The 13229-nt window shown below is 40.6% G+C and overlaps 1 long non-coding RNA gene across 1 annotated transcript; it reads left to right on the top strand.

The window, feature by feature from the left end:
- The first annotated feature begins 281 nt into the window (after positions 1-281).
- On the top strand, positions 282-1414 carry LOC118567296. The gene is made up of 5 exons (XR_004933580.1): positions 282-374; positions 572-622; positions 703-729; positions 841-930; positions 1014-1414. It is a non-coding gene; the product is annotated as an uncharacterized LOC118567296 (long non-coding RNA).
- The last annotated feature ends 11815 nt before the right edge of the window (positions 1415-13229 follow it).

Below are 13229 nucleotides of genomic sequence, written 5' to 3'. Positions count from 1 at the left end.
AGTAGTTAAAACAATACTCCGCATGTGTGTGGAAGCACCCCGGGCAGGAGAAAGACTGTGTCTGTCTCTCCAGAACCCTCGCGCTATCCATAAAGAGTTGACACCCTGTCATCAAAAAAAACAATCAACAGGATGTTGCATTTCACGCCTTTACGCATCCTAAAAAAACATCTCACGGACAACATAATAACTGTATTATCAATAATGTACATAAGGCTCCTTCTCCTCCCACCTAATTGAACGCATACACGGTGACTCCCCCCAAAACATGTCACAACGAGATCCTGCACGGGTCGTCACTAATGCTCAGATTCACGCAGAGGGTCAGAACGCAGGCTCCACGCACACCCCACAACATGGCGTACGCTTCTTCGGTAAGTTATCTTTTCTAATGAATATATTCTAACCCTCTGTCTGAGAGTTCTTCACGCGGTGTCTTTTTTTAAGTTATATGTTGAATACATGGTGGGGGGAATCCTCTCTATGACGTCTTAGGAATCCCCTCGATAACGCTACCGCTCATACCCTTACGTTTCTGCAGTGTAACAATATATGTTTAATTATTTTTCAGACCTCACAGGTGTGGAGCAAGAAAATTTAGTTTTAACACCATTGAACTACGGTAGGATTTACTTTCATTTTAATATATCCGTTTAAAAATACCAATACGTTGTTTTAACTATTTCTTTTTTATTATTTTAGGGTTTTTTGATGGGAACATTCTATAAGGTGAGGAAACACTGAGCAAAAACCTAGCAATATAATCCTTGTAATGGATAGCTTATGAAAAATAAGTGATTTGTGTGTTCTTTCTGTGGGGTTCCTTGTTTGGTACCTTAGATACTGAAGGAGTTCTCAGAAGAACTTGAAGTGAAGCACACCTCCCTCAGTCGGGGCAAAGTTACAGCCTCCTCTACAACCTAATCGATGGTAAAATATTTACTAATGTTTATTGGAGTAATAATTTTTTTAAATCATGATTTTATCCTTGTGTTTTTGCCCCCAAAAAACAGCAAGTGGTCTAACACAGACAGAAGGCTACAAAGAGATCTGCAATAAGGAAAAGTATCCCTCAATGTCTTCAGCACACTGTGAAAAGGACAAAGACATTTATGTGTGAAATGTTTGTCTCCCCTTTTTAGATAATTGTAACTTTTTCATGGATCTTTACCATCAAGGCTCCCAATCAGTATAAAATTAAGCTTTCTGCACAGTCTCTCCATCCTTGTTGAAAAATGATTGTAGCTATTTAACTCTTTGGTGCTTACTGCTGTTTCTTGTTCTTTCTTCATTCAATTTTGCACAAATATCCAGACATTATTTCTCAAAAACTATACATTAAAAGGGTGGCTCAAGATTTTGGAAGTGGGTTTCTGTTAAAACGTTATTACAAGTTAGTCTCTGGCCTGCAGTATCAGCCAAATAAACTTTATTTGTAAAGAACTTTTCAGTTCTTCCTAACATAGGTTAAAAAAATAACTAAACTAAACTGAGAGAAAAAGGTTATGTAGATGAATTAAAGTAATTTATGAGGGTGAGGAATGGCTGAAAAACAGCTGTGGAGTTTAATGAAGAAACTGCATTAAATATGAAAAAAAATTAACACGAGCTATCATCATGGAAAAGCTAAATGTTTTAACAGGGTCTGCTGTAAATGTCACAATTTAAACGACATAATACATGATGTTAATAAAAAATTTATGTATAATGATGTGTGTGTTAGGTGATTATGTCAACTTCCATGAAATTGAACTTAGTTGCCTGCTGCAGGTAAGATATCAGGGGCTTCTCATTTTACCTCACTGTTGATTAATATAACACATATAGCACTTCACATACTAAAACAGTTTTCTTTGTTAACAGAATCAAATATTATTTATTTCTGAATTTTTACAACATTTTTGGCATTTCAGTAAAACGTTTAACCCTGGAACTTGGCTGAACAAAAGTTGGGTCTTATTATCGATATGTCCATAAATTCTAAAACAAGACAATGATAAAACTGGTGCAGTTTCAAAAGCTTTTACAGTTGGATTTGTCTTTGTCTAGTCTTTGAAACACAGTTTTTAAAGTTTAGTACACCTTATTTTTTAAACCTAAGGATTGCAGTTTTAGTGCTCTGTTAAACAGTTGTGTGGAGACGGATGAGGTACTAAAATGTCCCATTTCTTAATTCTATAGCGTAGTCTTTGTTGTTCCAATATTTCACATGTGTGCATAACCTGCAGAAAGAATTATTGCCCTCTTTATAAATAAAATGTTTTGCTTGGGACGTCATGAATGTTAGTGTTACAGCAGCATGCAGCTTTGAGTAAGCTCAGACAGGCTTTCTGCCCTTCCTCTGTGAATGTTTTAGTGTTTCACGGGCAAAATCTAAACCATATTCCATTTTTACAAGTCTAATTCTGCGATTCCATACACATTTTCCACATTGTGGTGTGGGCTTGGATCAACACGCTGTTCATTCTGCTTCCAAACTAAAAAATATATATATTGAACTTGATTGTTTGTGTGAGAGCCTCACATTTAGATACATTTATTATGCTTAGCTTTTATCTACAACATCAAGCATCTTCTTTATCCATGTAGTTGGTCAAAAAAATTTCCAAAACAGACAGTAAAGAGCTTGGTCTGTACAGTATATACACGCAAAGGAATAATGTAACATCTTACACAGTTTTTCTGTGAGAATCAACTTCACATATCTGCATCTAGAGTGCAGAGATTGCTCCTTGTTATTGCCCTCTCTAGCGGACTGAACAATCAGTCCCATCTGCTTCCTTTAATGTCACTCCAAATTAGCCCTAGTGCTTAGCAGCAAGTGTCAAGACAGACTTTAATCGCTTCATGCTTGCTTAGTATGAGGTATTGCTGCAAAGCCATGGACAGTGCAGACAACTACTTTCTAGAGGAGTGAATGCTGCTTGTCAAGACTTTGATTCAATTAACCGGTTCCCTTAAATAGGGATAATCTGATTGATTTTGACTTTGTAAAGTGCCTTGAGATGACATGTTTAATGAATTGGTGCTATATAAATAAAATACAATTGAATTGAATAAAAAAAAGCACTAAAGACTCAGCCCAGATTGATACATCAGGACAGATACTAGAAGTCAGGTTCAAAAATTAAGCAAGAAATTTGTGGCTATCCACTAATGAATTACATCCACAAGAAAATCTTTGTAGAACCTTCTTCATATGGAGGATCCCCTGGAGTTTATTGAGCTAAAACAAAATGTGTTTTAAATATAACACAATGCAAGGTTTGAGGAAGAATAATGGCAGAAATGTACCGTACAACCTTCCCTCATTGGTTATGTTTAAGTCACTCTCACCACCGGCAAACAAACGTCAAGCACAACACTGAGTCACAGACTTTACCCCCCGTTTTTAGGCTAGTAGGCTAATTGTTCAAAACTATTCCCATTTGTTTTATTTTAAGTATTTATATACTTTTATGATGAAGGAGAGTTTTTACAAAAGTCAAAAGAGGACTATTTGAAATCCCTTAAAATTCTGTCATTTAATTTCAGAGAGGAAGACGGGTAGAACAATGATTCATGGTTAATAGATCTTATTCTAATTCAAGTCTGCATGCATTAACTTTTGCTGTATGTACTTTCTTAACCATTTGAATTTATGAAGACAAATTGCCAAACATACCAGCCACGGTTTACTCAGAGCTCCTCTAGATAACAGATATAGGACAGCATATTGATTAAAAACATCCCTTCCTTTACATCTCCTGTACAGCTTAAGAAAATCAAAATTTTCTTAAATGTAATGTACAGAGCCCATCAGGCCTTCAAACAAAATCAAAAAAAGAACATTCAGAACATTTGCTGAACATTAATTCCTGTTTTATCTATTCTGAATATTGCATGTGTATAGGGTGTGGAATTCAGTGACCTACAACGTCAGGCATTGTACAATATTTTTACTGGGACATTACAATCATTTTTAACTTTTTCATATTTAAGCATCAACTGACCATTTTGCAATTGTGAGTGCCCCCAAGTACTATTATTATTACCAGGCTTAATCAAAGTGTAGGCTTTATCGTCACTTTTATTTGCAGTTTTAAGAAATCCAGCATGTTGGCATCAGAGAAGAATGTGTATGACATAGTGCGAGATTAACAAATGTTAAGGACCTTTGCTGTGAGCATTATTTTCCCATGGTTTTCTTTTGTTATGTTTTTGAAACAAAAATGCGGATGCACAATTGCACGACAGGGTATAGAAAATATAGGCATATATTGCAATCACATTAGAAAGTTGAACATGTTTAACTTCCACCCAATATTGGGTGGAAAGTTTAATACTTATGCAGAGTCCATTAGTTAATGCCCCTGAGTAAGAAAATAGTTATTCACAAAATAAGTCACACCCTTATCAGGCTAAGTATTTAGCATGTCGAGGCGAATTGCTCTTCATTTGTGCATACATAGTGACTGCATAGGATACCTGCATATGTCCTATGCAACATTTGCATAGGACCTCTATATGTTTTGTAGCACTGGGGTAAATGTGCAGCGTACAGGTCTACTTTGAAATTTGCAGTCAACTTTGAAATACGCTACCTGTCATGGTTTTCAGATGACGAGCCCACATGCAGATACGATCGGGAAGCAAAGCACAGTTTAAAGATGTTTATTTAGGAAACAGGCAGATCTAATGGACGGGACTACAGGCAACTCGGCAGGGTCAGAACGTCAAGGCTGGAATGACTGCAAAGAGAAGAAGAGTAAGTGACTCTGAAAGGTGAACCAGGAGAACTACTAGAAGCTGCGCTGCTTACCATAAAAGCTGGGCAGACCTAACCGGGAAGAAGTAGCGCCGAGGGAACTCTGTGAACCTACTCTGGTGGTGATAGGCGGCTAGTGGCTGAGGGCGGCAGATGTTACTGGCGAGGGATCTAGAGCGAGCCTCCTCGGCGGTGGGTGACAGATGGATTGACCAGAGGGAGAGAAGAGCCAGCAGAATTCGGGAGGGGGAATCTCAGGCCTCGCTGGGTAACATCCAGGAAGTATGAGGGGAGAGCCAGAGCAAAATCTGAGCAGGTGGATTCTGCAGGTCTGTTTCTTCGGACAAGACGTCAAGACAGGTGAGTGCATCCAAGCACCAAAAACACGACTGGTTAAGGCTCTGGCGTCTTCCATCTGTCAGCGCTCTGCTTAAGAAGCCAGAGGAAGCCGCCTGCAACGAGCTGCAGGTGTGGGCCACGCCCCCTCAGCCAACTAGACACACCTGAGGAGTAGAGTTAGAGCAGGAAAACACAGAGAACCCTGACAGTACCCCCCCCCCCCCCCAACGGCCGCCTCCTGGCAGCCCAGACGAAGAGGTGCTGGGCTGAGTAGACCAAAAGTCTAAAATCAAATCCTTGTCCGAGATGGCTGCTGCAGAGACCCATGAGCGTTCCCCAGAGCTGCGACCCTCCCGATCGACGAGGTATTGGTGACACCTACCTCGTCGACGGGCGTCCACAACCCTGAGGATGCGAGGGTTCTGACTGTCCTGGGCGGGTGGTGGGGGTCCGGAAGGAGGGCACAAGGTGCTGTCCAAAACGGGCTTGAACTGGGAAACATGGAAGGTAGGGTGTACTCGGGAGTGAGGGGGCAAACGTAGACGGACGGTGGTCGGGTTGATAACTGTCTCTATCTCATAGGGCCCAGTGAACCGGGGAGCAAGCTTCTTAGCGGACGGGTTGGATAAGACATCTCTGGAAGATAACCAAACCTTCTGACCAGGGTGATAATGGGGAGCTGGTCTGCGGTGCTGGTCGGCGAACCTCTTGCTCCGCTCTGCGGTGCGAGTGAGTGCTGTGATAGTGGTTCTCCAGATGTCCTGACAGCGAGCAATGTAGTCGTTGACGGGGGTGAAGGGAATCCTGAGTTCATCTGTGGGTAGGAGTGGAGGTTGATATCCTAAAGCAACTTCAAAGGGTGAACGTCCAGTGGCTGAGGTGATGTGAGTTTAGGGCATATTCTACCCAGGGCAAAAACTTATTCCAGTCAGAAGGTGAAGATGACGTGAGGCAGCGGAGGGTGGTCTCTAGTTGTTGGTTCATACGTTCAGTTTGGCCATTGGTCTGAGGATGGTATCCGGAGGTGAGTGTGTAACGGGCACCCAGAGCAGAGCAAAAGTGCCGCCAGACCTGGGAGAAGAACTGAGGGCCCCGGTCAGAGAGGATGTCAACTGGGATGCCATGGAGTCTGAAAACGTGCTTTATGAGGAGCTGGGCTGTCTGGAGGGCATTGGGTAATTTACGGATGGGGATGAGATGGGATGACTTTGAGAACTGATCCAGAACTGTCAAAATAGTTAACATACCTTGGGACAAAGGGAGGCCTGTAACGAAATCAATAGCTATGTAGGACCATGGACGTTTGGGGATGGGGAGAGGATTTAACAAACCGGAAGGTGGCTGAGTAGAGGGCTTATTCTGGGCGCAGACGGGACAGGCTAGGACATACTCTCTAACATCCTTGGTCCATGATGGCCACCAGAAGCGTCGGGACACCTGAGACTGGGTTCTATAAATACCCGGATGGGCGGAAAACTTAGCATCATGACACCAGCGTAGAACCTCAGGGCGAACAGACTGGGGAACGTACTTAAGTCCAGCCGGACCTGTACCTGGGTCCGGGTCTAATAGTTGGGCCTGGTTGATCCTGTCCTCCAGATCCCAATGCAGGGCTCCAACAGTACATGTAGGGGGAAGAATATGTTCCGGCTCCTTCTCCTGTTCAGAAGGGGCGAATTGACGAGACAGTGCATCGGGTTTGACATTTCTTGAGCCAGGTCTGTAGGTGATGGTGAGGTTAAATCGTGAGAAAAACAAAGACCAGCGGGCTTGTCTGGAGTTGAGTCGACGGGCTGACTGCAGGTAGGAGAGGTTCTTATGATCTGTCCAGATTATGATGGGCTGCTCGGATCCCTCTAGCCAGTGCCGCCACTCTTCTAAAGCTAGTTTAATAGCTAGCAGCTCACGATCACCCATATCATAGTTCTGCTCAGCAGGGGACAAACGACGGGAGAAGAATGCACAAGGATGTGATTTATTGTCAACCTCAGACTGTTGGGACAGAACCGCACCCACCCCGGTATTAGAGGCATCGATCTCTAGAACAAACTGTTTGGCTGGATCGGGGTGAACGAGTATGGGAGTCTGGGAAAAACGGGACTTGAGTCTGTTGAAGGCTTCCTCTGCCTCAGGACTCCAGATGTATGGAACCTTGGTGGAGGTAAGAGCATGTAATGGGGAGGCTATCTGGCTATAATTCCTGATAAAGCGCCTATAAAAGTTTGCGAAACGCAGAAATCGTTGGAGCTGTTTGCGCGACTCAGGAACGGGCCACTCCATTACTGCCTTTATTTTCTCCGGGTCTGACTTCACTTGTCCGCCTTCTAAAACTAAACCAAGAAAGGAAACAGAGGTCTGGTGAAAATCACACTTCTCGGCCTTAACGAATAAGCGATTCTCTAATAGTCGCTGGAGAACAAGACGGACATGTTGTTTGTGTTGTTCTAAATCACGAGAGTAAATTAGGATGTCGTCCAGATAGACGAAAACAAAAACATTCAAAAAGTCCCGAAGGACATCATTTACCAGTGCCTGAAACACTGCCGGGGCATTGCACAAACCAAAAGGCATAACTAGGTACTCGAAGTGACCTAGCGGGGTCTTAAAAGCCGTCTTCCACTCGTCCCCCTGTCTCACCCGAACCAAATGATAAGCGTTACACAGATCAAGCTTAGTAAAGATTGTGGCATTCTGGACTGGTTCGAGAGCTGAAGATAACAGAGGAAGCAGGTATTTATTTTTAACAGTTATTTGGTTGAGCCCTCGATAGTCGATACAGGGTCGAAGGGACCCGTCCTTCTTGCCGACAAAAAAGAAGCCGGCGCCTAATGGGGAGGATGAAGGGCGGATCAACCCTGTAGCTAGAGACTCCCCTATATATTTCTCTTGAAATGTTGTAAAGCCAACTGACCGGTAGTGGAGCCCCAGGCAACAAATCAATGGCGCAATCATAAGGGCGATATGGAGGAAGTGAACAAGCCTGAGTCTTACTAAATACCACCCGTAGGTCGTGGTATTCCTCCGGAACGCGAGAGAGGTCAATAACGTCCTCTGATTCAGCCAAGGTGGTCGGGGGAACAGAAACGGGGCGAGCGGACTGTAAACACCGGGAATGACAAGCTGGGGACCATGACTCCAGTCGGGACTCAGCCCAGTTAAACTGTGGGTTGTGGAGGGTTAACCAGGCTAATCCTAAAACCACGGGTGAACGCTTCACTGGAAAAACAAAAAATGAGAGTTGTTCCCGGTGGTTACCAGAGACTATTACCACTAGTGGTCGGGTCCGATGGGTGATCAGGGTTAACCTTTGTCCATCTAAGGACGAGACCTGAAGAGGTTCTGATAACGGCTCGACGGGCACACGAAGCTGATCCACTATGGCTTGGTCAATAAGATTAAAATCAGAACCAGAGTCTACTAAAGCCGAAACGTCAAAGCCGTCCTGGTCAAAAATTAAAGTGACTGGCAAACATAAGCGAGAGAGAGACGGCGCCTTAGTGGCTACCTGGGGAATTGTTCTGTTACCGTCCACCGTTCTCCCCATTACGAACGGCGGACTCGGTCTTTTGGCCGAACAGGACAGTCTCTTAAAAAATGGCCTTCACCACAACAATAAAGGCATACATTTCCAGAGAAGCGTTGCTGACGCTCCTCATTAGTTAAACGAACCTGCCCCAACTGCATAGGTTCTGGAGGTGGGGTAACAGATGACCGGGGTTCCCTATTGGTAAACGTAGAAAAAGTGGAAGATTGCGAGGCTCGGTCCGGTCGAGCCCGGTTTCGACTGATTTATTAAGTTAGTTGTTAAGATTTACATATACATGTTTATGGTATATAAATATATATATATATATATATATATATAAATATATATATATATATATATATATATATATATATATATATATACATATATATATGTGTGTGTGTGTGTGTGTGTGTGTGTGTGTGTGTGTGTGTGTTTATGGATTATATGCAGTGTAATGGTTCATAATACATATTTGAAGTTGTGTTCAATAGCTTTAACCTTGCTGGTTTTGGTTTTCCTATATGCTGTTTGAATCCAACAACATTGTGGTTTAGCAGTCATTTGTTAACCTAGCAAACTGTGTGTACAATATTCAGTTGTACAAACTACATGTATTTGTAGTTACACGCATACAACAGTATAGAAAAATCCAGCCAGCAGTTATATTAAAACAAAAAATGATGCTCTGGTAAAGCTTAGAAATGCTTTCGTAAAAGCGAAATGGAAGTGGAGTTCAGCTTTCAAAAAAAAAAGAAGACTGAAAAAGAAGACGGATGACCCATATATGATTGAATTACTTCTGGTGTTAAAAATGGCAGGGATATTTTTTTCACCTTCTCTTGTCCCACCTTGCTAATTATTTTATCTGTTAGGCATGGACAACATTTAATTGAAATATTTTCACCGTACTAAACCCACATACTTAAAACAAATATGGCAGTTTTTCATTTTGAGCTAAAAGCAAACTTGTTTCTGTTATAAATTTATCTTTGGATTAACTTTTTCTGAACTATTTTCTGATAGTTTATTGAAAGAAAGAGAGATGATTAGTGGATGAGGAAATCAGAATGAGATGAGAAATGTAGATGAGAAGAGAAATGTAGATGAGATGCAGGGTTGCTGTAGTACATGGGCAGCAGGAAACCCAGCAGCTAACTGAGGCTTGACTTGAGGCACAGACGAAGACAAGAAACCCAGCAGCTAACAGAGGCTTGACTTGAAGCTCAGAGGTGGCAGGAAAATCCAGCGGCTGAAACAGGGAACAACCAGGCAGACGTGAAGTGAGTGGAGACCGAAGACGAACCGACAGGGAAGATAACACTGAGGGAGGCTTATGTAGGGAGGCTGGCAGGTGGAGTCAGTTCTGACTAATTAGTGCCCAACAGGTGTGACAGATTGCTGAGCGAGTGGAGGGTGAGGTTCTTCTTCTTCCTCTTTTTTTACTGCCGTCTTGCAATCAAATGGAGCAATCAAATTATCGCCACCTACTTGATCTATAGTTACTTTTTGTAGCGAACGCAGTTACATAAGCATTTTTTTGAGTGAATTTTTATTTTTTGTGAATATGAATATGTTTTACTTTTAATATCTATTTCATATTTGTGTATTTTTTGAATAATACGTACATACTTCGGGGAAATATTGTAATAATGTCAGATGGAGACGTCACTGATTGGGTCATCACTTTCTCGCGTGATGTCTTTGATGTAAAAATTCTGAGTTTCGTTTATACTCAGTCGGCGTGTGCAAGAGTAAAGGCAAGAGACTGAAATATAGAAGAAATGGACTTGTAAGGACTTCTAGCAACTCCTAACCTTCTGGTTGGAGGGGCATACGGTATGGACGACTGAGAGAATTTATGTTTGTTTAATAAGTTTCAGCTGATAATTCATATAAGGGAACATGACGGTTTCACTGATGAATATTTTCCACCGTGTATTTTGCAGTGTTCATGGTGGTCTTGAGCGTTTGTATGACGGAAAATCCTGTAATAAACGTTTGGAACCATCAGTTGGATAATTGCACTTGCATCAACCAGTTAGAAAAAGTTGGGAGCAGCTATACTTTTCCTTAAATCCTCAGGTTTAGTCCAGTTTGTTGTAGATAAGATGACATGATCTTAAGCACCATCTTTCCGGATTTATTTGAGAAGATATTTGTAATGTTCCGTTGTTTGATTCCTTCTTGTTCCAGTCCATTCCTTACAGCCATTCTTTGATTTGAGTATTCAATACACTCAAACAGCACATGTTCCACAGTTTCTGGTTAACTGCACATCTCACACTTTCCTGTTGGATGCTTCCCAATAGTGTAGTGACGCATTTAGCCTTGTGTGGCCTAGTCTAAATCTGCTAAACATCCCCTGTTCTCTCCTGCTCTTTTCCAGAGGCTCTTCTTCCCCCACTTTTTGCTGTATCTTATATAAATGTCTTCCTTTATTTCCATTATCCCAAAATTTTTGCCGCTGTACCTTAATTTTGCTTCGTATGTAGGATGTGATTTCTGCTTTGCTAATTGGTACTTCTACTTCTACCTTATTTATCGTCAACCCCTTCTTAGCTACAGAATCTGCCATCTCATTCCCTTGAATGCCACTATGTGCTGGAATCCATAAAAACTGAACATCCATCCCCAGACTACATACTCTGTATAATGATAACAAACATTCTAACATAATATCCTCCCTACATTTAGATGACACACTTTTGAGACTAGCCAATGCTGCACTTGAATCTGAACATATTAGTATTCTCATGGGTTTGGCTCAATGGTTGACTTCCTCTATCCATTGTAATAATAACATTATTGCCGTCATTTCTGCTGCACAAACCGAAAAATGATCAGTTATTTTTTTAAACACCTTAACTTTAAATTCAGGAATGTAAAAAGCACAACTTGTTTTTCCATTCTCTGGATTTTTTTACCCATCCGTGAATACATGTGCATAATACCCATATCTCCATCATGTATCAAAGTGTTTACATAAGCTTGTATACTTAACACGTTATTGTTTGAACTAATCTTTTTTAATAAAGAAAGATCAACACTAGGTTGAGGTAGTAACCATGATGGTATTGCTGGCATTAAGGTAGTTAGACTAACGGCCCAATTATTGATTCCTAACTCCTCAATTATCTGAATAATTCCCTTACTACATACCTCCTTTTTAATTTTACTACTTTCCCAACTTTCAATTAGTATTCTTTTTGTTTGTGTTTCTTTTTGACTTTGTAAATTAGCCCAATAATTTGCCCTCAACTGTTTCCTTCTAAGACTTAATGGCATTTCTCCAACCTTCACCTGAAGCGCCGATATTGGAGTTGATTTTACTGCTCCACAACATATTCTCAACGCTTGAGCCTGAATTATTAATTATTAAGATGAACTAGCAGCTGAATCAAAAACAATACAACCGTAATCTAGAACTGATCTAACTAATGCAATATATAAAATTTTCAATGGCATACGATCAGCTCCCCATACACTTCATGTTAAACGCCTCATAATATTCAATACTTTCTTACATTTATCTTCTATCTTATTAATATGATTTTTCCACGTAAGCAAACTATCAAACCACAACCCCAAGAATTTAAAAACTTTTTACCCTTTCTAATCTTTGTTTATACAATTTCAGACAAATATCTTCTTTGACTTTCTTTCTCGTGAAAAACATGGATTGAGATTTCTCAACAGATAACTTAAATACCCATTTCAAAGACCAATCTTCCACCACATCAATAGCATCCTGAACTTTCTTTACAACATATTCCATATTCCTTCCTCTTTTCCAAATTACCCTGTCATCTGCAAAAAGTGATTTTCCTATGTAAGGTTTAACCTTCTTATAAACATCGTTTATTATAATAGAAAATAGTACTGGACTAATGATGCTCCCCTGAGGGGTGCCGTTTTCAACTAAAAATTAATCAGAAATATAATTACCCACACGAAGCTGGAGGGTGAGCTGAGTGAGAGGAGGAACTGAAAAATAAAAAAAACAGGAAAAAGGCCAGACCAAAAACTAAACCATGACAGTTTCTACCAAGTTTTATTTTCATTTTAGAAAATAAATATACCTTTGCAAAAGTTCTTCAACTTTTAACATGTTTATACACTACTTAGAAGTATTTGCTTGATTAAAATAGACATTTTTGGTTTTATCTTATGAACTATAACAAAATTATCATAATTTGCATAAAAATGACAAGTAGTCGGTATTAGAAAAAAAGAAGATATGTAGTGTTTTCAGGATTGAAGTAATGAAAGGAAAATATATTTAGCCTATATTCAATTTTAATTAACAACGCTAATGTTTTGCAACAGGAAGACTTCTGAAATCAACATTAAAAACACAGATGTCATGTGTCCTGTCATGTTCTCCACTCCACTTTCACATCTCTCTGGTAAAAGAGAAGTTGTGCTTGAATTAGACTAAATAAAGGCTTAATATCTGATACCCTTATGTGCTTGTGGGACGGGATAGCTGTCACACATGTAGAGAGGCTGATTTTAAGACTTTGCACCAGCCACTTAACTGAAGTTTTTTCTTTTAAAACTTTCACTTTAAAACTTAGTGTTTTAAACATTCAAACTTAATTGAAGTTTCCACTA

Source organism: Fundulus heteroclitus, chromosome 20 (assembly GCF_011125445.2).
Source record: "Fundulus heteroclitus isolate FHET01 chromosome 20, MU-UCD_Fhet_4.1, whole genome shotgun sequence".
Taxonomy (NCBI): domain Eukaryota; kingdom Metazoa; phylum Chordata; class Actinopteri; order Cyprinodontiformes; family Fundulidae; genus Fundulus; species Fundulus heteroclitus.
Note: the sequence above shows the minus strand (reverse complement) of the source record. Positions and strands in the feature narration are given on the sequence as shown.